Below are 26,347 nucleotides of genomic sequence, written 5' to 3' on the forward strand. Positions count from 1 at the left end.
AGCCTTTCCATCGGTACATTTCTCAAATGTACGTTTGTATGTATATTTATTTTCTTAGTTATTATCGTGTATTTGGTCTTTTTTATATTCATTTTTAGTCTATATTTTTCGCAGAAACTGTCTGTTTTGTTTAGTAGTAAGTTGTTCAGCAGAGCTTGCCCTAATCACAGTGTCATCTGCATATCTCATGTTGTTAATAGATCTTCAGTTAATTATTATTCCTTCACTCTGAGATAGTAATGCTTCTTCAAAAATGGCTTCACTATTCACATTAAAGAGTAATAGAGACATAATATATCCCTGCCTAACTCCTCTCCTGATTTCAATGTTTGAACTGGGTTCGTTATCTATTACAATTTGTGCTCTTTGATTCCAGTAAAGGTTTGTTATTATTCGTAAGTCCCTTTTGTCTATGTTTTTTTTAGAATTTGGACTAATTTTTCATGTCTTACTTTGTCAAATGCTTTCTCAAAATCAACGTAACAAACATGCACATCCACATTCACATCCATGCATCTTTGAGCTGCTAATACATTAAAAGCAAATAACGCCTCTCTGGTTCCTAGCCCGTTTCTGCACCCAAACTGACTATCATATGTTTCTTCTTTCAGTTTTTTATTTATACGACCATGTATTATTTTCAAGAATAATTTGAGAATGTGACTTATAGTCGAAGCAATAAAGCACTGAACCTCCGAAAAAAAAAACGACAAGACAGATCTTAATAATTCTTTTTGCACCCGATTCGTGAATGCGTCAGGAAACTTTGTGACCCCAAGCCATGATATAATATTAAAAAACTGCATACGAAAAATGCATTCTTAAAGTGCATCTCAAACACACAATAAAAAAAATTCAAAACTCTTCAATTATCCGATTATCCAATTTTGTTACTTGGAGGAGTTTTTGGGGTCACTGAAAACGAATATGACGTCGAAAGTGATCTCCGGAGTACCTGGTGCCCACGGTACCTACTGTTTACCTCGTCTTGCGGAGTTTTCCTCAAATTCATTAAAAAATTAGTCAAAAATCATTACTTGAGGGTTTTTGGGGTCGCTAACGACGAATATGACATCGGAAGTGATCTCCGGAATACCTGGTGCCCAGGGTACCTACTACTTCTGGAGTTTTCGGCAAATTCATTAAAAAATTAGACAAAAATCATTATTCGGCGGTTTTTGGGTTGCTAACGACGAATATGACATCGGAAGTGATTTCCGGAGTACCTAGTGCCCAGGGTACCTATTATAAAAAATTTAATACAAAATTGGTCAAACTTAGGAGTTTTTGGAGTCGCTAACGACGAATATGACATCGGAAGTGATCTCCGGAATACCTGGTGCCCAGGGAACCTACTACTTCTGGAGTTTTCGGTTCATCAAAAAATCAAAATAGACAAAAATCATTATTCGGTGGTTTTTGGGTCGCTGGTGACTAGCGTTACCAGGTGTCCCGATTTGCGCGGGACGTCCCGATTTTCAGGGGTCTGGGGACGCGTACCGATTTGTACCTGATCGGGACACTAAATGTCCCGATTTTCACCCACGAAAACCAATTTCAGGAGGACTTAGTGAATTTTATAACTATGTATGTTATAAAAACAAGGCACTCCTAAAAGCGGCAAAATCGAATGAAAAATATGAAAATATGTATAATTTTAATAAAAAAATAAGTAATTTAATTAATCTACGATTTTTTTTTTTGTAAATGAACGGGAAATATGGCGATACCGTGTAATTTTCAGGATCAACTCCGAATTGCATGGAAATTTGGACGGCTTGTGCCGTTGGTTGGTTTTACTCGGGGGGTGACAGTCACACCTAGTTGGGGGTGAAAAACCGCGCGTTTAAAAGAAGTTCGGAGATGGATAAATTGCCTAATTCTAAGCAATTCTAGTTCTATAGAAGTTTAACTTAGTTAATACTTTTCGAGTTATCTACGATTGAAAATGTTTATTTTTCGACAAAAAAAATCCGTTTTCATTCAATTTTCACAAATAACTCAAAAGTAAGTATTTGATCGAAAAAAATATTCTTAGCAAAAATGTAGCATAATATAAAAAAATGAAAAAATTGTGAACTCGTAAAGTCTATAGATCCAGCAAAAGCAAAGTTGTAGTTCATGAAAAATACGTTCTTATTGGTCAAATTCCAAATCAAATATTTCAACATGAAATAACCAAGAAATGAAGCACTTTTCGGGAAAAATAAATTTAAAACTTTTTTAATAAAGCTTTATTTTAATGTTTTAAAAAAGTTGCTAGCATCAAAACTAAGCGAGTTATGCTCAAAATCAAGCTGACTCCTTTTTTTTTGGTAAAAAAATCGTGAAAATCTCCCCCTACTTAGCACCCCAAATGAAATTAATCGTTACCGCTTTACAAACAATTTACTTTACGTATGTATTTTTTACATGATTGAAAGGCCCTAACCGAGTCATTAAACCCGAGTGTATGCAAAAGACGAACAGCCGTATTTGAACCATATTTTGTGTAACAGAAAGACAAAATGAATCTATCATATTTATAAAAGCAAACCTACCTACTTTTTACTCCTTGATTTAGCATTCCTAATACTTTTTAAGTTATTTTGAAAAAGGCTTTTTCCAATATTTTAGAAAAACATTTTTTTACTATAAAAACAATTTTTTTTAAAACTAAGCACTTCCAATTGGCAAACCTTACAGATCGTATAAACAATACACATATAAAGTAAATGGTAAAGCGGTAACGATTAATTTTATTTACGATGCTAAAAAGGGGGAGATTTTCACGATTTTTTTTTACCAAAAATAGGAGCCAACTTTATTTTGAGTTTTAAACTCGCTTAGCTTTAATGCTAGAGATTTTTATATAAAACAAAATTAAAGATTTTTTTAAACACTCAAAAATTTTAATAGGTTTTGCCCGAAAATTGCTTAACTTTTTGGTTATTTCAAGATGAAAAATTCGATTTGGAATTTGACGAATAGGAACGTATTTTTGATGAGCTACAACTTTGCTTTTACTGGTCTTATAGACTTTCTGAACATACATTTTTTTTTTGCTTTTTTAAATGCTACATTTTTACTAAGAATATTTTTTTTTGATAAAATTACTCGAAAAGTATTGACTTAGTTTAAAAATTATATAGAACAAAAGTTTTTTAGTTAGTCAGTTGATCCATTTTGGGACTTACTTTAAACGCGCGTTTTTTTACCCCCGAGAAAGGGTAACTGTAACTGTCACCCCCCAAGTAAAAGCAACCAACGGTACAAGTTCAAATTTGAACTAGACAGTAAGTAGAACCTAAAACCAGATTTTTATGCAATTCGCAGTTGACTCTCCGAAAATTACACTCCAAAACGGTCATTTACTGGGCTATTGTTGTTTATTTGTCCCGATCTCTAACCCTAAATCCCGATTGGTTTTTGCTTATGTACCGATTAAAAACAAATCGGACCTGGCAACACTACTGGTGACGAATATGACCTGGTACCCTGGGTACCTAATGTTTACCTCATTTTCTGGAGTTTTCAGCAAATTTTTTAAAAATTAGTCAAAATTCATTACTTGGGGGTTTTTGGGGTCTCTGACGACGAATATATCATCGGAAGTGATCTCCGGAGTACATGGTGCCCAGGGTACCTACTGTTTATCTCGTAACTATTGATTTTTGACTCATTTTTTAATGAATTTGCTGAAAACTTCAGAAAACGAGGTAATTGTACTCCGGAGATCATTTCCGATGTCATATTCGTCATCAGAGACCCCAAAACCCCCGAGTAATGAATTTTGACTAATTTTTAATGAATTTACCTAAAACTCCAGAGAACGAGGTAAACAGTAGGTACCCTGGGTGCCAGGTACTCCGTAGATCACTTCTGATGTCATATTCGTCGTTAGCGACCCCAAAAACTCCCGTGTAATTATTTTTGACTAATTTTTTAATACATTTTTGCCGACAACTCCACAAGACGAGGTAAACAATAGGTACCCTAGGCACCAGGTACTCTGGAAATCACTTCCGATGTCATATTCGTCGTTAGCGACCCCAAAAACCCCCCGAGTAATGATTTTTGACTGATTTTTTAATGAATTTACGAAAACTCCACAAGACGAGGTAAACAGGGAGTTTTTGGGGTCGCTTACGACGAATATGACATCAGAAGTGATCTACGGAGTACCTGGCACCCAGGGTACCTACTGTTTACCTCGTTCTCTGGAGTTTTAGGCAAATTCATTAAAAAATTAGTCAAAATTCATTACTCGGGGGGTTTTTGGGGTGTCTGATGACGAATATGACATCGGAAATGATCTCCGGAGTACAGTTATCTCGTTTTCTGGAGTTTTCTGCAAATTCATTAAAAAATGAGTCAAAAATCAATAGTTACGAGATAAACAGTAGGTACCCTGGGCACCAGGTACTCCGGAGATCACTTCCGATGACATATTCGTCGTCAGAGACCCCAAAAACCCCCAAGTAATGAATTTTGACTAATGTTTTAATGAATTTGCTGAAAACTCCAGAAAATGAGGTAAACAGTAGGTACCCAGTGTACCAGGTACTCCGTAGATCACTTCCGATGTCATATTTGTCGCCAGCGACCCAAAAGCCACCGAATGATGATTTTTGTCTAATTTTTGATGAACCGAAAACTCCAGAAGTAGTAGGTACCCTGGGCACCAGGTATTCCGGAGATCACTTTCGATGTCATATTCGTCGTTAGCGACTCCAAAAACTCCCAAGTAATTATGTTTGACCAATTTTTTATTAAATTTTTTGCCGAAAACTCCACAAGACGAGGTAAATAATAGGTACCCTGGGCACTAGGTACTCCGGAAATCACTTCCGATGTCATATTCGTCGTTAGCGACCCAAAAACCGCCGAATTATGAATTTTGACTAATTTTTTAATGAATTTGCCTAAAACTCCAGAGAACGAGGTAAACACTAGGTACACTGGGTGCCAGGTACTCCGTAGATCACTTCTGATGTCATATTCGTCGTTAGCGACCCCAAAACCCCCCGAGTAATGATTTTTGCCTGATTTTTTCATGAATTTACGAAAACTCCACAAGACGAGGTAAACAGTAGGTACCCCAGCCACCAGGTACTCCGTCATATTTCGCCGTCATATTCGTTTTCAGCGACCCCAAGAACCACTGAGTAACAAAATTGAACTCATTTTCGCCGATAATTGACGAGTTCTGAATTTTTTTATTGTCTGTTTGAGATGCACTTGTAGAATGCATTTTTTGTATGCAGTTTTTCAATATTATAGCATGGCTCGGGGTCACAAAGTTTCCTGGCGCATTCACGGATCGAGTGCAAAAATAATTATTAAGATCCGTCGTTTTTCGATCTTCGATTGTCCTTTTTTTTTCGGAGGTAAGGCCGATTTTAGTGCTTTATTACTTCGCCTATTTTATTTTACTAGGCGATAAATAAACCCTATTTTCAAGTTTACGCGACGACCATGAACGTGCCACCTATTATTAGTCATTGTACAGGCGAGTCATGGATGTGTATGTGAATAATAAAAAGTATCCTGTTGAGCTATTGTTACTCTAAGTGGTACCAGAAAAGTGCATCTGGAGAAAATTACTCAACCACTTATTTATTTGTGTTAAAACATTTACTTAGTGTGCCGCCAGGAAAATATTGTTCTTTATTGTTTGTCAGTAACAAGAAAATAATAGTTAACTGTAACATTTGCATTTGGAGTTGGAATGCTCATTATGCTGAATTTGTTTAAGCTTGTTTTTTCTCATGACAATCAAATACTTATAAAACGGTTTAGGTATAACGAATACATTATTCCACTTTTGCTCAATGAGGTTAATATGGAGATTTTCAGAGAGATGTTGTTTAAATTGATTCGTTTCGATAAAACACAATACTTGGTTAATTTAAATAGCTGGTAAAAAATGTACTATTTATTGTTGTTTTCTTTTATTATCCATTTGTGTAATTCATAAAAGCAGCTACTTTTATATTTGTCTTTATTTTCTACGAATATTCTGGATTACAGGAAAAAAACAAATGCATCTCTTAAACTTAAAGCATACCTATCGTCTGTCAGTTTTCTCCTTATTGTAAGAAAAAGGACAGGTAAGGAGGTTTTTAACGATCTACAACATTTGTTGATATACAGTGTGTCAGTATGTAAGTGTAACAAATAAAGAAAGAAAAATAATTTGTTAGTTATAAATTTTACAAAAAAAACACAAACACGAACATTTTGTGAAAACAATTAAAAACTACTTTTGTACGTAAATGTAACAATGTAACAAATAAAGAACAAAAAATAATTTATCAGTAAAAAATTTTACAAAAAAAACATGAACACAAAATACAACATTTTAAAAAAATGAAAAGCTTCTTTTAATAAAACATTTTAAATATTTAATTACATAAGTTGTTCAAAATGACCTCATATGTTCACATATTTATGCATGCCTAAAAACGGTCATTGAATGCGTTATTTACACTACGAAGCATTTGTAAATTAACACTTCAAAATACACTTTGTATTATATTTTTCATCTCATCTCTTGTTGTTGGAGGCATTTTATAACCTTCATTCTTAAAGCAACCCCATAAAAATCGGTCTAGTTTATTAAATTCTGGTAATATGGGTGGCCACGCTACTAGTCCATGGAAAAATGAAAATATCTCGAAAACTAATAAATTTAGACATAGGGAATGTTGTATACAAATTAAAGTACGGTAGGTAATGGTACTTTTCGATAGTGATATAAAATACAGAGTGTTCCATTTAAAAAAACAAGTTTGGTCTGCCACTGTTATCGAACACCCTGTAACATTCTAACTAATTTTGTAATGTGAAGTTTAAAGTTGGCTACAATTTTTGTTAATAACTTTTATTGCTGTCTATTACTATAACAGATCTACCAAACTTTACCCCACTAATCAATTACCCTGTATAGGAAAGGAAAGGAAAGGAAAGCAGGCACGCTAATCAAGAGTCAGAGTAAACTGGATGCAATCAGAATAAAGAGCAAAATATTGCCAAAAATACGGTGAAAGGCACACTAAACCAGTTCCTATGAAAGATGAAAGATGAAGATAAAGGGAAGAAAGATAATTAGTGATGGAGCTCATTGAAAAATAACAAAGCAAATATACCAATACCAATATACTCCTGGGAAATAAGCAAAAAATAGACCATGTTAGGGCTACTGAATTATCCAGGTATCTGACTTTTATTATTTATTAGATATAGACCTACTTATAATAGACGGAGAGCTAGAGCCGAAAAATCATCGTCATAAGTAATATGGAGTTTTTCCTGTGAAATGTGTCCATTGTATATTGACAATTATGACCCCTTTCAGGCTGACACCTCAGTGGATACAGGAAGTAGCAATAAGGGATGAAAGTGTAAAGTTAGTGCAGTCATTAAAGGTTTTCACCTCTTATTTTCTTAAACCTCCATCGATTTGCATGAAAATTGGTGACTAGTTAGAGCATACCTCAAGAAACAGAACTCGTTTGGTGCCAACTTGGGCTTTTACCCTGGGGGTGGATGCCACCCCTTCTTGGGGGGTGAAAACTATTTTATTAAAAATAACCCCACTAATCGATAGAGGGACACATTTTAAGCAAAATTTGTTATATCGAGTTATCACAATAAATCAATACTTTTTAAGTTATTAAAGATCAAACATTTGAATTTTTCGTGAAACAAATGCGTTTAAAGCGGCTTTTCATAAATAATTCAAAAACTGTAAGTTGTAACAAAATAGTTATGATTACCAAAATTGAAGATAATAAAAAATCGAATAGATTCTTTACGTGAAAAACCTTTTAGAATTAATTAAAAGCGAGTTATAGTGGATTGAATATATTTTTTTTTTTTCGACTAGTACTCAAATCTAAGTATTCAAGCTTAAATAACGGGAAAACGATCCATTTTATAAAATATACTTACTAAACACTTGTCAAAGTACTCAAGAATACCTATCAAGTGAGCTCCAGATGAAATTGATAACATCAAAGCTAAGCAAGTGATGATGAAAATGAGAGAACCCTTTCGAATTTGTTAGGAAAAAGTGAAAATTAAAACATACCCTATTTATATATTTATTTTGAAATTAGTTTGCCTTATTGCTACTTCCTGTATCCACTGAGGTGTCAGCCTGAAAGGGGTTATAATTATCAATATACAATAGACACATTTCACATGCCAAACTCCATATTACTTATGACGATGATTCTTCGGTTCTAGCTCTTAGACTATAAGAAGAAAACCTATGTGTTTCCTGCCTTGAGTTTGGGACCGTTTTTAATTTTAAAAATTAAGTGCAAAAACGCGATTTTTTCGAATTACAAAATTTGATTTTTCAGAACGTTGAAAGCTTCAACATGCTGAGTTTTGTACGTAAATCGGCATTTTGAAGCTATTTCATTCAGTGTTCTAAAAAATCAAATTTTGTAATTTTATGTCAACTATTTAGCTTTTTAATAGAGTAAAAAATCGAAAAAATCGCGTTTTTTTTTGTTCTAAATTATTAATAATTAAAAAACGGCTCCAAACTCTACGCAGGCTACCTGGATAATTCAGTGTCATCAGAAAAACCTTATATTATTTCTCTGGACTAATATACATAAAGAATAGTTAAGGTGAATGAATCTACAGAGACAGACAGTTTGAATGTATACATAGCTCAAAGTTTTTTATTATTTAACAAAATTTGTATTTTTTCAATGTACTGTATTGTATTTACAGAGAGTCCCATTAATGGTATAATTAAAACATGATTCACTCCCACGAAATCATTAAATGTACTAATCATCGATACCTGGTTTTACCATCAATAACATAACAAACCTCACTGCGTGCCTTCGACATTATTCATTTTGAATTTTAAATTTACTTTCAACAAATAAGTATTCAAATTTGATTTAAATAAATAAAACATTACAAAACGATATATAGTGAAACTTCTCCATAACAGACAACAACGGGAAAAAATAATTATTGTCCGTTGTGTAGATTTATATTCTATATTCGGTATAACGTATGTCCTAAAAGTTTTGGCACACAATATGGCCTATTCTTCTCTACTAGACGCTTTCTACGAATGTCTTTCATGAGGTTCTGGGCGGAATTCAGATCAATTTATCTTAGTTGTTGTAAACTCTCTATCTTAATTGTTCTTCATCTTGGGCTTCCTAGCCTCCATGATAAACTTTCCCAGACAGTAAAGCCTAAAAATTCTCTATTGGGCGAGCCTGCAGCAAGCTTGGAGGATTATCGTTTTCGGAAACAAAGGGTATTTGATGTTGTAGAAGCCAGTTTTGGATATATCTTGAGTAACAGTATGATCCTAGGTCTGAAGGAGTTGCGCTTGGGAGTATTTGGCGCACTAACGCCTCTTTTGAGATTTAAGACCATTCCTTCTCAATTTCAACGATACCGTACTCTTAGAAGATCTGTATTGGCGAGCCAATCTTCTAATTTCCAGTTCAGCCATTGATAAAGAACGTTCTATAGATGATAACATTCTTCTCATCAAAAACTTTCTATGCAAGAATTTCAAGTTATTAATGATTATTCCTTAGTCTAACGGTTGACAGTGTGGTATTAGGTGGCAAAAATATAATATGTTAGATATTCCATATTGACTATTCCAGCAGAAATTCCACCTTTGACGTCTATTTACCGATCCCATCCACTGAGTTAGTAAATAAATCTATATTATATTCTGCAAAAAAAATAGCATACCGGCTGTATCGGAGGCCTGCATACCGGCCTCCGATATACGAAGGGAATATTCTTTGCATTCGTCTTTCCTATAAAGTCGCGCTGATGACGTATAGATACAGAAACCGGTCTGCGAATGGCAGGAGAGACGAAAGTGTGAATATTCCTTTTCGTATATTATTAATGTCATTATTTTCATACTTTTTTAAAGTCGAAGTAGCAATTATTGCCTCATGTTTTGGCGTCCTAGGTATTTTGTAATAAGTACCAGACGCCATCTAGTGCCTCAAAGTAGAGGGACAAATAGGTTTCTTTACCAAAACAAGTAGGTAGATTACTTCTAAGCAATTCAGATTGCACCAGTCTGTGAATGACTGTTTGGCTGCATACCGGCCTCCGATATACGAAGGGGATATTCTTTGCTTTCGTCTTTCCTATAAAGTCACACTGATGACGTATAGATACAGAAACCGGTCTGCAAATGGTAGGAGAGACGAAAGTGTGAATATTCCTTTTCGTATATCATTTATGTCATTATTTTCATACTTTTTTAAAGTAGAAAGTTGCAATTATTGCCTCATATTTTGCCGTCCTAGGTATTTTGTAATAAGTACCAGACGCCGTTTAGTACTCTCAAAGTAGAGGGACATATAGGTTTCTTTACCAAAACAAGTAGATAGGTTACTTCTAAGCAATTCAGATTGCACCAGTCAGTGAGTGACTGTTAGGCTGCATACCGGCCTACGATATACAAAGTGGATATTCTTTGCTTTCGTCTTTCCTGTAAAGTCGCACTGATGATGTATAGATACAGAAACCGGTCTGCGAATGGTAGGAGAGACGAAAGTGTGAATATTCATTTTCGTATATTATTTATGTGATTATTTTCATAGTTTTTTAAAGTAGAAAGTTGCAATTATTGCCTAAGTTTTGTAATAAGTACCAGACGCCATCTAGTGCCTCAAAGTAGAGGGATAGATAGGTTTGTTGCTTTATCAAAACAAGTAGGTAGGTTACTTCTAAGCAATTCAGATTGCACCAGTCAGTGAATGACTGTTAGGCTGCATACCGGCCTCCGATATACGAAGTGGATATTATTTGCTTTCGTCTTTCCTGTAAAGTCGCACTGATGACGTCTAGATACAGAAACCGGTCTGCGAATAGTAGTAGAGACGAAAGTGTGAATATTCCTTTTCGTATCTTATTTATGTCATTATTTTCATAGTTTTTTAAAGTAGAAAGTTGCAATTATTGCCTCATATTTTGGCGTCCTAGGTATTTTGTAATAAGTACCAGACGCCATCTAGTGCCCTCAAAGTAGAGGGATAGATAAGTTTCTTTACCAAAACAAGTAAGTAGGTTACTTCTACGCAATTCAGATTGCACCAGTCAGTGAATGACTGTTAGGCTGCATACCGGCCTCCGATATACAAAGTGGATATTCTTTGCTTTATTCTTTCCTGTAAAGTCGCACTGATGATGTATAGATACAGAAACCGATCTGCGAATGGTAGGAGAGACGAAAGTGTGAATATTCATTTTCGTATATTATTTATGTGATTATTTTCATAGTTTTTTAAAGTAGAAAGTTGCAATTATTGCCTAAGTTTTTGCCGTCCTAGGTATTTTGTAATAAGTAACAGACGCCATCTAGTGCCTCAAAGTAGAGGGATAGATAGGTTTGTTTCTTTACCAAAACAAGTAGGTAGATTACTTCTAAGCAATTCAGATTGCACCAGTCTGTGAATGACTGTTTGGCTGCATACCGGCCTCCGATATACGAAGGGGATATTCTTTGCTTTCGTCTTTCCTATAAAGTCACACTGATGACGTATAGATACAGAAACCGGTCTGCAAATGGTAGGAGAGTGTGAATATTCCTTTTCGTATATTATTTATGTCATTATTTTCATACTTTTTTAAAGTCGAAGTAGCAATTATTGCCTCGTATTTTGGCGTCCTAGGTATTTTGTAATAAGTACCAGACGCCGTTTAGTACTCTCAAAGTAGAGGGACATATAGGTTTCTTTACCAAAACAAGTAGGTAGGTTACTTCTAAGCAATTCAGATTGCACCAGTCAGTGATTGACTGTTTGGCTGCATACCGGCATCCGATATACAAAGTGGATATTCTTTGCTTTCGTCTTTCCTGTAAAGTCGCACTGATGATGTATAGATACAGAAACCGGTCTGCGAATGGTAGGAGAGACGAAAGTGTGAATATTCATTTTCGTATATTATTTAGTTGATTATTTTCATAGTTATTTAAAGTAGAAAGTTGCAATTATTGCCTAAGTTTTTGCCGTCCTAGGTATTTTGTAATAAGTACCAGATGCCATCTAGTGCCTCAAAGTAGAGGGATAGATAGATTTGTTTCTTTACCAAAACCAGTAGGTAGGTTACTTCTAAGCAATTCAGATTGTACCAGTCAGTGAATTACTGTTAGGCTGCATACCGGCCTCCGATATACGAAGTGAATATTATTTGCTTTCGTCTTTCCTGTAAAGTCGCACTGATGACGTATAGATACAGAAACCGGTCTGCGAATGGTAGGAGAGACGAAAGTGTGAATATTCCTTTTCGTATATTATTCATATACAGTGAATTCATAAAGTGTGGAAACGGTCTATTATTTCATGACTTAATTATTTTCAGAGTTAAAGCTCTGACAGGTCGATTTTTATTTTTAAATTATGCTTTTTGACGTATATCCCATAATAGTGACGTCATTTATTTGGGCGTGATGACGTCAACGATGATTTTTTAAATGGGGATAGGGATCGTGTGGTAGCTCATTTGAAAGGTGATTCAATTCTCTATTCAGTAATATAAACAGTAACATCATTATTTATACCGGGTGGCCAAAAAAAAATTTTTAATAATTGCCGCCAAAAAAAATATATATGTAATTTATTTAACTCAAAATACATTTTACTGCTGTCAGAAAAGAGAAAAAAATGTGTATTTGATAAATAAACATTGCTTTCGCTTAAATTAAATGTTCAAATTGCCAAGAGGCAGGTGTGTGGCTGTTTGACATTTAATGTAAATTTAAGAAATAAACATTTTTTTATATTATGTGGCATCACTAAAATGTATTTTGGGTTAAATAAATTACATACATTTTTCTTTTTGCATCAATTATTTTAATTCAAAAATGCTTTTTTGGCCACCCTGTATGGTGTTAATGTTTATATTACTGAATAGAGAATTGAATCACCTTTTAAATGAGCTACCACACGACCTCTATTCCAATTTAAATAAAATCATCGATGGCGTCATCACGCCCAAATCAATGACGTCACTATTATGTACTATACTTCGAAAATTCATAATTTAAAAATAAATATCGACCTGTCAGAACTTTAACTCTGAAAATAATTAAGCCATGAGATAATAAACCGTTTCCACACTTTATGAATGCACTGTATATACACACACCCAAACGTATATGGAATCATCTGTTGCGAATTTAAAAAAACGAACACACGAAGTCAAACATAATTTATTTTAAAGCAATTTAATAACAAATAAGTAACAATTAAATAAAACAATAAACTATTTGACAAACAAATTCAAACTAGTTGTTTTAAAGTCAATAGAATAAAAAATTTCAATGTAAAACTAATAATGTTTAAATTGTTTTTATTTATTTTTTTTATTTTTTTTTTGGTAGTCAGTGTTATCACCTCTAGTCCTATGCAAGCTTCAGTTTGCGTGGGCACGCTAGTAATCAAATTTCAACATTTTTTGTCGTAGGTTGCTCTATTCTTTAAAAGCAGTTTATACTAGCGGTGCGGTGTTTTGTGGATTATCCCGGCGAGCTCTAATTTTTCTTTTAAGCATATCCCACAAATACTCTATAGGGTTAAACTCGGGTGAGCAAGCAGGCCACTCCAAAGAAGGGATACCTTCTGCTTCAATGATGTCTCTAGTCACTCTAATTGTATGTGGAGGTCCATTATCATACATGAAAATTAAATTTTCTCCTGTTGCATCTCTCCAGAGCCTAACTACAGGTTATCTACATACCTGTGATCAGTTAAAGTTGATTGGATGAAAATTAAAAGAGTTTTTTTACAGATCAAAATTCCTCTCCAGAACAATATTCTTCCCCTTGTATATTTGTGAACAGATCTGACAGTTTTTGTTCTTGCTTGTCTTCTAAGGCAAGCCGCACACCAAAGAAACATGAAACGAAAAACATGAAACATGAAACGAAAAACATGTTTCATGAAAAGAAAACACTGCTAAACAAATCTCAAAGTCCGCCTACCAATGAAACGAGTGTGATTCATGCTCATGACACATTTTTATTTTCGGAGAGTTTCATAAATGGCCGGACGTATATTTGTTTAGCAGTGATTTATTTCCATGAAACGTAATTTAAGTTTCATGTTTCTTTGATGTGCGGCCTGCCTTAGAACTCTAAGTACACGATTTCGTGGGTCATCTGATTTTACACCAATCCTGACTTTTTCTGAAAATAGCACATTTTGTCAATTCCCAATGTTCCAGTTTTGGTGGTGAAGACACCAATTCAGGCGACCAATCTTGTGCTTCCTGGATAACTCGTGAACTCGTAACTGTCTCCTGATGTATACTTGTATGTTTTAACTGAAAAAGTTACACCTGTAGCTTCCAAAAGCTGCCTTTTGAGCTGCAGGTGAGAAATGGTTGGGTATTTTCCAGCTGATTGGACAATTAAACGATCGTGACAAGCCGTTATTACTTTTTGGCGACTTTCCCTTGCTTTATTTTTAAGCTTTCCTAGTTCCTGTTACCTAGCATAGGTTTTGGACAGAACGCCATGTGTTACGCATAGCTCTACAGCTATGTCCCTCTGAGAACATTACTTTCTCCACAAGACCAATATCTTCCCCGCTGTAAGTTCTATAACCCTACATGAGGCATATTTTCGTTTTTGGACGCAAAAGTTAGTTTATTTATTTTCGTTCAATTTGCAATTCAAGCAAATAACCTATACCGTACCGACCTGTACTATCTGATTGTCTTATCGATTTGTTTATTTTCAATAAAAACCTTTATTATTCGCTGCAATAACAAGTTTTTTCAAAAGAAATATTGCTTTGAAATACATGGTGATTCCATATAAGTTTGGGTGTATATATATTATATATACCGGGTGGTGAATCGTAAATCGGGCCACAGAAAAGTCAATGTAAAATTCTAAACTGTTGAATTCCTGCTTCCCTAATTATTTTACATCCAAAGTCATGAGGAACTATTTGTAGAGGATTGAAACCTGTATTAAAAATAAAAGTTAAAATTGTTTTTTAATTTAAACACATTCCAAAATTTTGAAAAATATACATTTGCCACAGTAGGTACCTATGTGTGTAAAAGTGTGCCACACGTTAACATTTAACTGACATTACGCTCACTATTGACTGAATAAAACATCTTTATTATTAATACTTTTTCCTCAACTGAGAGTATCTTATCAAATGTACTGTTTTTTAAACAATTAATGATAAAATAAAAATTTACAGTTAAAAAATATGGTTAATATAATAACTTCATTGTGACCGAAGCCAACAGTTACATACATTATTGCACTGTGTGTGGCCTAACTTTGGCGTGATACTCTAAGAATGAATAGAATGAATTACATTTTTACAAAATTTTTGAATGTGTTTAATTCGTAGAACAATTTTAATAGTTGTTCTCAATACAGATTTGATGTAAAATAATTAGGGAAGCAGGAATTCAACAGTTTAGAATTTTACCTTGAGTTTTCTATGGCCCGTTTTCCAATTCACCACCCGGTATATAATATATTATGTCTAGCCATATTTCAGGCATATTAAACTATGGCTGAAACCGGGCCAGTAAAATAAACACAAGTGACAGACAAGTCCATTGGCTCTTCGTTTCAAGTAATGTGTAGGTATGTATTACTTAAATATCTCACTTTAATAGCTAGTGGGTAGTAAAGTTATGCCCATAACTTTACAAAATTTCATTATGCCTGTTAAATTTCACTTTATGTTTGTTTAATGTAAATGCGGAATTGATAAAAACAAAAATAAAACGTCGGAGTACCACATGTGGGTAGATAAAAACCAGCGGGGCCACTTTGTGTAATTATTTGCATAAGTGTTTACTTTGTTGACACCAAATAACTACTTGGCTTCACCCTCATTGAGGAAATTATAAAAAATAAACAATTCGTTACAAAAGCTGACTTAGAAGAGTGTTTTTTCTTTTATTGATTGACAATTATCTTGTGAGTTCTTTTATACAGACTGTCCCTATGGTCAGTCAGAGGTATTATACCTATAGGACCTAGTGTGACCAAACGTCCCGTAAAAACGGGATTGTCCCGTTTTTTAACGATTTATTCCGGGGTCTAAAAGGCTCTCGGGAGCCCTAAATGTCCCGTATTTGCGTTGGGTTGATTTTATGTATCTGACTATATTTTCTCTCTTTAATTTTTCTTCAATTTCGGCTTTTATTTTCATTATTATTTCCCATTCTCTTGTCACATTGTGGTCCAGTATTGTTGTCATTATTTTTCTTTCAAATTTCAGAAGGCGATCTTCCTCTTTCTTGTTAATCGTCGTTGTTTCCATCCCATATGTAACAGCAGATCTTATTAAGGTCTTATATTAGAGTCTTGCTTCTCAGCAAATTTCATTCATTCCATATGTTTTTCTGCCTTTAAGAATTCTTTCCTCTGTTCTCTCTTTTCCAGTTTTCCCTATTGTTACTCCCAACTAGCTAAAGGTGGATACAGTTTCAAATTGATGGTTCTTCCTTATCAAAATTTCCAACTGCTTTATAAGTGTCATCTTCGTCTTCGCTATGTTGACTAGATCATCTGCATATGTTACTACACACACCGGCCAAATTAGCCGAACACCTTAAAAATGGGACATGTTTGATGTCTCAAATTTCATAAACCTCTTGTTCGATTTGAGTGATTCTTTTAGTATGTCATAGCCTTATTACTTAAGAATATCGGTGTAATAATATTGTTGCTAGACAGGTAAATGTCATTTTATACCGGGTGTAACAATCATATTGTGTTTTTTTCTTAAAGTTCGGAACACCCTGTGAATATTCTAGCATATATAAAATATTGAAATTAAAACTCGATTATAGCGTTAGGCTTTCTTAACATTTTCATTTTTGATTCATTTGCCTATGTTGGAAAATAAAAAAGTTATGTGCTTTAACAACTAGCCATGTTTTTCATCAATAAATCCTCATAGTAGGGGAGGAAATTATGCTAAATTTGCAGTTACTCGAGCGTTATGGGGACCTATTGGATTGTGAAGAGTGGGTGCTAAAACCAAAAAAAGTTAAGTTAAGTTTTCCATAAAGTGTGGGACTCTCCATTTTTTAATTTAATTTTCCATTTCCAACAATCGTTTTTACCGATTATAACGCTATCTATCCATAATTGGAAAAATGTTGTGGATAAAAGTTGCTTATTTTTACGTCAAGTATCCAAATCTGCAATAAAAATTGGAGGCTCCTATTTAAGATTTTAAAGTAACCCCCCACCCCACCTTTGTGGGGGGTCGTGTTTGGTGCCATTCGATATATTTTTGAAAAATATTGAATACGGGTATTTTGCAGTTTTACGATCTGATGTTCATTTCGCGAAATGTCGCAGAGTTCATATTTAAAATTTTAAATTTACCTCCCACCCCTCCCCGTGGGGTGTCGTGTTTAGTATTAATCGATAGATTTTTGAAAAATATTAAAGACGTATTTTTTAGTTTTTCGATCTGACGTTTATTTCGCGAAATATTCGTTTTTTTTTGTGAAACTTTCTCATAGCCTAGTTTAAGATTGTTTATTAAACTAAACATAAAATGAGGAGTTATTGATGGAAAACACGGCTAGTTGTTAACGCACATAACTGTTTTATTATCCAACATAAGCAAATAGTGAGAAACCTTGTACCCTGTAAATGTACCTCTACCATAATATTGGTTCTTAATACAGGGGAGTTCGTTAAGGGGGATCCGAAAAAAAATCTATACTTAGAAAATTTCTAAATCGTGAGATTAAGATAAGGTAAGTTAAATACATGCAAAATAGTGTATATTTAAAAATCGGACGATTTGAACGGGGCCTAAGAAAATGGGCGAGTCACAAAGTTTCACAAAAAAAGCGAATATTTCACGAAAGGAAAGTCAGATCGAAAAACTAAAAAATACTTGTTCAATATTTTTCAAAATTCTATCGAATGATACCAAAAACGAACCCCCACGGAAAGGGGTGAGGGGTAAATTAAAAATTTGAAATACGAACCCTGCGATATTTCGCGAAATGAACATCAGATCGAAAAACTCTACAATACACGTATTCAATATTTTTGAAAAATCTATCGAATGGCACTAAACACGAGCCCCCACGGAGGTGGGGTGGGGGATATAATTTAAAATCTTAAATAGCGGCCCCCAATTTTTATTGCAGATTTGGATTCTTTACGTAAAAATAAGCAACTTTAATTCGACACATTTTTTCGAATTATGGATAGATAGCGCTATAATCGAAAAAAAAACGATTATTTCAAATTGAAAATTAAATTAAAAAATGAAAAGTCCCTCACTTTATGGAAAACTCAACTTAACATGTTTCTGGTTTTAGCACTTACTCTTCACATTCCAATAGGTCCCGATAACGCTCGGGTGACTTCAAATTTAGCATACTTTCCTCCCCTACTATGAGGATTTATTGATGAAAAACATGGATAGTTGTTAACGCACATAACTTTTTTATTATCCCACATAAGTAAATTAATCAAAAAGGAAAATGTTAAGAAAGCCCAAGTCTACAATTGAGTTTTAATTTTTAATATTTTACATATGCTACAATATTCCACAGGGTGTTCCAAACTTTAAGAAAAAAACACAGTATGATTGGTACACCTGGTATAAAATGATATTTACCTGTCTAGCAGCAATATTATTACAACAAAATTCTTAAATAATAAGGCTATAACATACTAAAAGAATCACTCAAATCGGACCACTGGTTTAGGAAATTCGAGCCGTCAAACATGTCCCATTTTTAAGGTGTTCGGCTAATTTTGCCGGTGTGTGTAGTTGAAGTTCTTCTTCTTCTTCCTACTTTATAAATAGGCTCAATGCCTGTTTACTTCAGTTTTTAGCCTCAATAGGGAACTTGCACATAAAAATATTTTTGCATAAAATTGTTAATTTATGTTTAAAAATTATATATTCAAAATATTACGTCTTAACAATAGGGAACTTGCAAAAAATTTTAAATATTAAAATGATATTAAAAAACATAAGGTAACATGATCTTAAAACGCTTGCATGCGAAAAAAACAAATATTTTTAACCCGTACGCTAATTACGACGTTTTGAAAATGCTATAAAATTCAAATATCTTAGGAGGCTCTTGAACGTCGTTCTATTGGTTCGACGTCACCGGCCACGGTGAACCGGCGGAAACAACGCGATTAAGGTAGGTATCACGGGTATATTACATTTTAATCGTCTTTAATGAAAAATTCCTAGGTATTATTTATGTTCATCTTATATATTATAATAAGTAGTTCCCCAATCAGCTTAGTTTTAAACTGAAATTGATAAAGTTGAGTGCTACCTTGTAAAGAGTTTAAAACACATAATATGACGGACGAGGGTTTTTCAAAAGGTCAATCTAACTAACTTACCTACCGTTGATGTCTTCATCGTGGCAACTTTTATAAAAAGTAGTAAAAGCTATTCTATTGGAGAAATGCGAGGTGTCAAGGCAAATAAGTAAGAGTTATTAATAAGCATGTTTAAACCGTTTATAACAATAGTTTGGTACCATTATATTATAGTACTTATACGGTTTACCCCGTGGGTTTGATCTACCTACCTCTAATCGAAGGATTTCGTATATCCTGGAAAAGATTACGGTGTAATTTGCATTATAATAAAGATTATATTTTATTGTAATGTTTATTAGTACCTACTGGAGCCTTTCATTATTGTGTTCAAAGCCTTCTGAGAAAAGATTATGGTGATTAGCAGCAACAAAATCCTTCTTTACAAAGTTAATAATACGCATAAATAAGAAGAATCATTATTGTAATTTTACAAGTTAATATCTTTATCATCTCAGCTTATACTTACACCGCATCCCTCGGTAGACCGCAAGCTATAGTAGAAACCCGACTGTAGACCGCATACTATAGTAGCACTAATACTTTTTAGTTACTCTTACTTTTATTACTAAAAGTTTTGTTTATTTTTAAGTTACTTGTTTCTTCTTTGTTCTTCAACACAAGAAACGAACAAAGTAATTTCATAAAAAAGAACTTTTTGATACATGTCAACAGAGATAAAATGTTAATATTTTGCCTGTCACAGAAAAAATCATTTTTGCCACAGAGTAAAACAAGATATTTCAACTATATTATTTATCTATGGGCAAACTGCATTAAATGCAATGGCCCACCCCGAATGGACAAACGATACGAGTGGCCTGTGACGTCAGACCTCAGGTCTCGCTTTTGAAGTTGTTTAAAACGGAAATTTTAGGCGCGGAACTTTGATTAGATGTTGTACGTACACTATTCATTGTTAAGACGTAATATTTTGAATATAACATTTTAAAACATAAATTAACAATTTTATGCAAAAAAAAATTTTAGTGCAAGTTTCCTATTAATAGTGTACGTACAACAACTGATAATAATTCCGCGCCCGAAATTACCCTTTCAAACAACTTCACAAGCGCGCGCTTGGGTCTGACGTCACCAACCATGATATTTACCACTGTTCTCGTTTGGCTACTGCCTAGTGCCAAACGTGCACCCTGCAGATAATATTTTGTAAAGATTTCCATGCATTCATAATATTATTTTTAGTTAAGGGAAATACATTTTTATGTTACAACCTAGGTATCTCAAATGCCAAATTATATTATAAAGTTTGAACAAAATTAAATACCTACATTAATAACATATTTCTTAAAAAATGTAAGTACATAGATACTACCAAAAAATTACGTACAAAAAGAAAAATAAAGAATGTTTTATTATAATATATAAATATATATTTAGTTTAAAATATAAATTTCATTCTCACATAAAGAAATAAAAAATATTTTATGGATGAAACTTTATTTTATCAAATTTTTATTCCATTTATTTTTAATAATTATCAGATCCAAATAGATGCGGGAAAATATGTATTTATACTCCAAAAGTCTTGTGCTATACTAATCAGACTGTCGATAAGATCTGCGTCATATTCTATCCAAATATAAGTAAATTTTAAATTATTAAGTGTGTATCTGCTACGCAAAATCAACACTTTTTTTCAAATAGAAACATTATTTGCAACTGTACTTGTGCATTGAACAATGTAACATTGGTTAAACTAAAACCTATCACTTATAAATATTTTAAATTCATAACCAAGAAGAAAGAAAATAAAAATAACTTAAAAATAAACAAAACTTTTAGTAATAAAAGTCAGAGTAGGTAACTAAAAAGTATTGTTATAAACAATTTAAACGTGTTTATTAATAATACTTATAATAGGTACCTATTTATTTGCCTCCTCGCATTTCTCCAATAGAATAACTTTCACTGCTTTTTATAAAATTTGCCACCATGAAGACATCAACTACTGTAGATTGTCAGATTAACTTTTTGAAAAACCCTCGTCAGTCATATTATACATTTAAAACCACTTTATAAAGTAGCACTCAAAATGATCAATATTTCAGTTTGAAACTAAATATACTCATTATGGAACTATACAAGAACACAAATACCTTGGAATTTCCAATTAAATAATATGATTAAAATGGAATTAATACAATCCCCAAAACAACCTATTTTTGAACTTTTATTTACAGTCAACTTCTACATGAGAGTTTTAAGTAAATGTGAATGAATTTGTAAATAATTTCGAAATATCCTAGCGGCTTTGTGTGGCTTTGTTGTCGACTCGTAGAAATCTAGCAGGTAGACGTGGGTCGTGACGTCAGACCCGTTCACGCGCCTCTGAAGAAATTTGAATTTTATAGCTTTTTCAATGTCTCGTAATAAGTGTATGGATTAACAATATTTGTTTTTTTTGCATGCATGCGTTTTATGATCCTGTTACCTTATATTTTTTAATATTTAAAATTATATGCAAGTTCCCTATTGACATTGTCTGACCATCTTTTCCTCGGCCGTCCCAATAATCTTCTTTCATTTGGCGATTTGTCTCTTGCTATTCACACTATTCTATTTTCTGTCATTCTTTCTATGTGTTGATTCTATTCTATTTTTCTTCTTTTGGTCCACATGTTTATTTCTTCTAGACCACATCTCGCTCGTATTTCCTCTCTTCTTACTCCTTCGTCTTCTTATTATATATGTTATTGCATTTAATAAGTCATATTTTTATTATATCTTATTCCAAAAGAAACATGATTAGTGATTAGCAGAGTCAGGCAAATATGCAAGAGTGCATATGCGTATGCATTTGCATATTTTTGTATTTTCTTTTGAATTTTGCATATACTGATATATTTAAAAATAAAGTGCATATAATAGGTTTTCAAAACAACTTTATTTGTTGGTTTATGGTTCAAATACCTTTGCACCTGATATTTCCAAAATATGTAATATTATTATTATCTTAATTCTTTAACAATTTCTAAATAAGAATCTGAAAATAGAAAGTAAAAATTCCCAGGAATTAGCCTATTGGGGCTTCTTATTGGCCTTTTTTTAACTTAGGTAAGGAAAATGTCAATGTAGTTTATATATTGAACTTAAGCAGTTACTTTTGGAGTGTACAGAATGATAAAAAGTTTTATCCAGTGTAGTTAAAATGTATAAAGAAGCGAATGTGTCTGCATAGATGAAGACATATCCAGAATAAATCATTGATATGAGAAAAGTATTTTGCTCAGCATGCAATAAAATTGTAAGTAAATACAATTACAACTAACAAGTAAACCTAAATACTTTAAATTGCGTTACACATTTAAATGCTTTAAATTGCGTTACACATTTAAATGCTTTAAATAACCCTGGATTTAAAAATTACTTAGTTTACTTTAGGAATTTTTGTGCAGATATCATGCGAAAAAAAAATTCCAAATAGTTCAGTACTGCAAAACTATTTTACACACCGGCAAAAAAAATTAGAATCGTGTGAGAAAAAGCAAGATTCCATATCTAGGTGCTTACGATCAACTAATCGGAAATCAAGTGAGCAAGAGATATTTAACCATGATTTGTAGGAAGCATTGTTAAGCTCAAATATACCTTTGTCCAAATTATTAAATGAAAGTTTGCGTATGTTTCTTGGAAAATACTGCAAATGGAATATTCCAAGTGAAAGAAGCTTAAGAAGAAACAAGGTCGATTCTGTTTATTCTGCGGTACTGAGTAAAATAAAATTAGATATAGGAGACAATTATTTTTATGTATGTGTGGATGAAACAATAGATTCTTCTAGACGTTACATCGCATATTTATTAATCAGATCTCTTAAAAATGAGCAAGCTTGTAAATGACATTTAATTGCTTTCAAGCAGTTGGATAAAACCAACGCTTTAACAGTTTCAAGGTTTTTGCAAGACAGTTTAGTAAATTTTTTTCTTCCCTTAACAACTGTTCCCAACGACAAATGTTTGCTTTTTCTTTCAGATACCGCACCTTACATGGTTAAAGTAGGAAACAGTTTGAAAATTTGTTGTCCACGTTTCCACGAAGAAATTAGAAATTTTCCTCTTGTTAATAATTTAATCTCAAATATGAAAAAAATATTTCTTGGCACTTATAAGAACAAGAACTCAGTTATATAAAAAATATTTGTATTTAAACGAATTATAAAGTGCACATTTTGTTTAAATAAATGCATCTATATGCATATTTGACACAAATAATATATGCATATACATGCATATTTGACATAAATAAATGCATATGCATGCATATTTGATAGAAACATTATGCATATATATGCGCATATATCTTACTTTTCAGCCTGCATATTTGCCTGACTTTGGTGATTAGTTAAAAGATTGTTTTGTTTGCTTCCAATCCAGATCTTCATAGTTCATATTTTTGATTAGGAAGACGAACACACACCTTGGGAATCTGAGCTAGGCCAGGGTAGGCGATAGCTATCATGGATGATTGAAATATTATCTTTCGATGGTATTTCAGTTATCTGGGGTAATTTATCGTTTCACAAATTGGCTAGATAGTTAAAGTTGATGTGTAATAGTGTTTTTGTTTGCAAAGTCCTCCTCAAAGTGTGTTTGTCCTCCTTATGAGTACATTCAATATCAGATTAAACAGTATCGGGGAGATAGATTCACCTTGTTTTTCGCCTTTGTTTACATTTATTTCCTTAGAAGTTGTTCCGTTGAAGCCGATCCTTGCTCTGGTGTTCTTATTTAGGCTCACTGTTAGCGTTTTAATTTTTCTGGGATTCCAACATTCTCTAGCTTCTCCATCATTTTCGTCCGATTTATTGTATCAAAAGCGCTTTTGAAATCTATGAATATTAGGTAAATTTTTTGTTGTATTCTCTCGATTTTTGAATTATTTGCTTCACTGTATGTATGGAATTAATCGTCGACCTCCCCGGTCTGAACCCGTTCTAGTATTCTATTAATATTCGTTCAGCGCATGATTGAAGTCTCATGTTTAGTATGTTTGCTAGAATGTTGAATATGTGGTGTTTAATAAAGTTATTGCTCTGTTATTCTCGTACTCCTACCGATCTCCTTTTTATATATGTAGGTACTATATTACTTGTGTTCTAATCGTCTGGAAATCTGTTTTTGTCTGGTAGTCTGTTGTAGTTACGTAAATTACATATTCAAAGGTAAATTGAAAAGGATTTATAGGTCCCAAATTAGCTAAAACAACATGTGTGCTAATTCTGAATAAAAATCTTTGATAGTATCTAAAGGTACTTATCCATTATGGCATATCCGGTGCTCGTGCTCCATGTAACTGTTCAAATGGATACAGCATGCGCTCCCCTACATGTAAACCGCCACCGCTTGAATCGCCGAGCAAAAGCACCAACGTATCCACTATGTGGAGCAGCTACACGGATCACCAACCTAATGGATACGTACCTTAACACTACTAGTATCGGTGCCAAATAGAGGTCACCGTGTCCTTTTCAATTCTGATGGACAAACTCAACGGTTTCTTATGGATTTTTGGCTGTTGATTACGAATTTCGAGGGTGCATTTAGAAGGATGTCCAAAGTGTTATATAACGGAGACCTAAAATTGGCACTGCGGATCCGCCTACTTCGCAGCTACATGTTCTCGGTCCTACTTTATGGTGTCGAGTCCTGGACTATGAATAAAGTCGATCTAAATCGCCTTGATGCTTTCGAAATGTGGTGCTATAAAATAATTTTCAAAGTTTCCTGGGTGGAGAAGATTCGAAACTTCACAATACTAGAACGTCTCAGCAAGACTACTGAGATTTTAAAAAGCATCAAGCAGAGAAAGCTGGAGTATCTCGGACATGTAATCAGAGGTCCTTGTAAATATAGGTTGATGCAAAATATTATGCAAGGAAAAATAGCAGGCAAACGCAGTCCTGGACGAAAAAGAACCTCATGGTTGAAAAACTTGCGAGATTGATATTGTGTTGATACCATGCTATTCATGGTACATGAAGAAGAAGAGGGTGAATTTCGATCAGAGTGGTCAAGAAATTGTTATAAACAATTTAATTGTTTATAAATTGTTCATTAAGGGTCTAGCTCATAAACTAAAAGAGATAACAAAAATTTCAAATAAAATGTTTCTTAGTAAAAAACAAAGAAAGTGGAGTTTAACTTCAAATATCTCGAAAACTAATGACTTTATCTTACGAGTGAAGAATATATTATTTCTTCTTCTTCTTGTAGTTCCCTCTCCTATCGGAGGTTGGCTATCATCGTAGCTACCCGTACCTTATTGGCGGCGGCTCTGAAAAGATCTACTGAGCTACAACTATACCACACTCTTAAGTTTCTCAGCCAGGAAATTCTTCTTCTACTTATGGATCTTTTCCCCTTAATTTTGCCCTGCATTATAAGCCGTAATATTTCATATTTCGCACCTATAGTAATGTGGCCCGAATATTCCAGCTTTCTTGTTTTGATGTTCTTTCTCACCTCGCAATCCTTTTGTAGCCTTCTTAGCACCTCTGCATTCGTAATTCGTTGGATCCATGGTATTTTCAAATTCCTTCTATAGCACCACATCTCAAATGCTTCTAACTTCTTTGTGTTGTCTACTTTCAGTGTCCAGCTTTCAATTCCATACAACCGAGAACACGTAGTATCTTAAGGCTCTTATTCTCAGCTCCAGAGGAAGGTCTCGATTAACAAACTTTTTTTCATTTTTATAAATGCCTTTCTTGCAATTTCGATGCGTGTCCTGATTTCTCTACCGTAGTCTTTTTTTTCTGTTACCCAGGTTCTCAGATATTTGTAGGTATTTACTCTATCTACTTGTTTTCCCTCGATATCTAGCCTTCCTACTGTGTGTTGCTTAGAAATAATCATGAACTTGGTTTTCTTAACGTCCATTTGGAGTCGATATTTTATACTGACTAGATGTAATCTATTTACTAGTCGTTGGAGTGCTTCTAGACTGTCTGCA

The 26,347-nt window shown here is 33.5% G+C and overlaps 1 protein-coding gene across 6 annotated transcripts in view; it reads left to right on the forward strand.

The window, feature by feature from the left end:
- The window catches only part of LOC114346485 (tyrosine-protein phosphatase non-receptor type 13-like), a 203,535-nt gene that overhangs the window by 161,333 nt on the left and 15,855 nt on the right, over positions 1 to 26,347 (forward strand). The gene's annotated exons all lie outside the window — the stretch shown is intronic.

This window comes from Diabrotica virgifera, chromosome 10 (assembly GCF_917563875.1).
Source record: "Diabrotica virgifera virgifera chromosome 10, PGI_DIABVI_V3a".
Lineage (NCBI taxonomy): Eukaryota > Metazoa > Arthropoda > Insecta > Coleoptera > Chrysomelidae > Diabrotica > Diabrotica virgifera.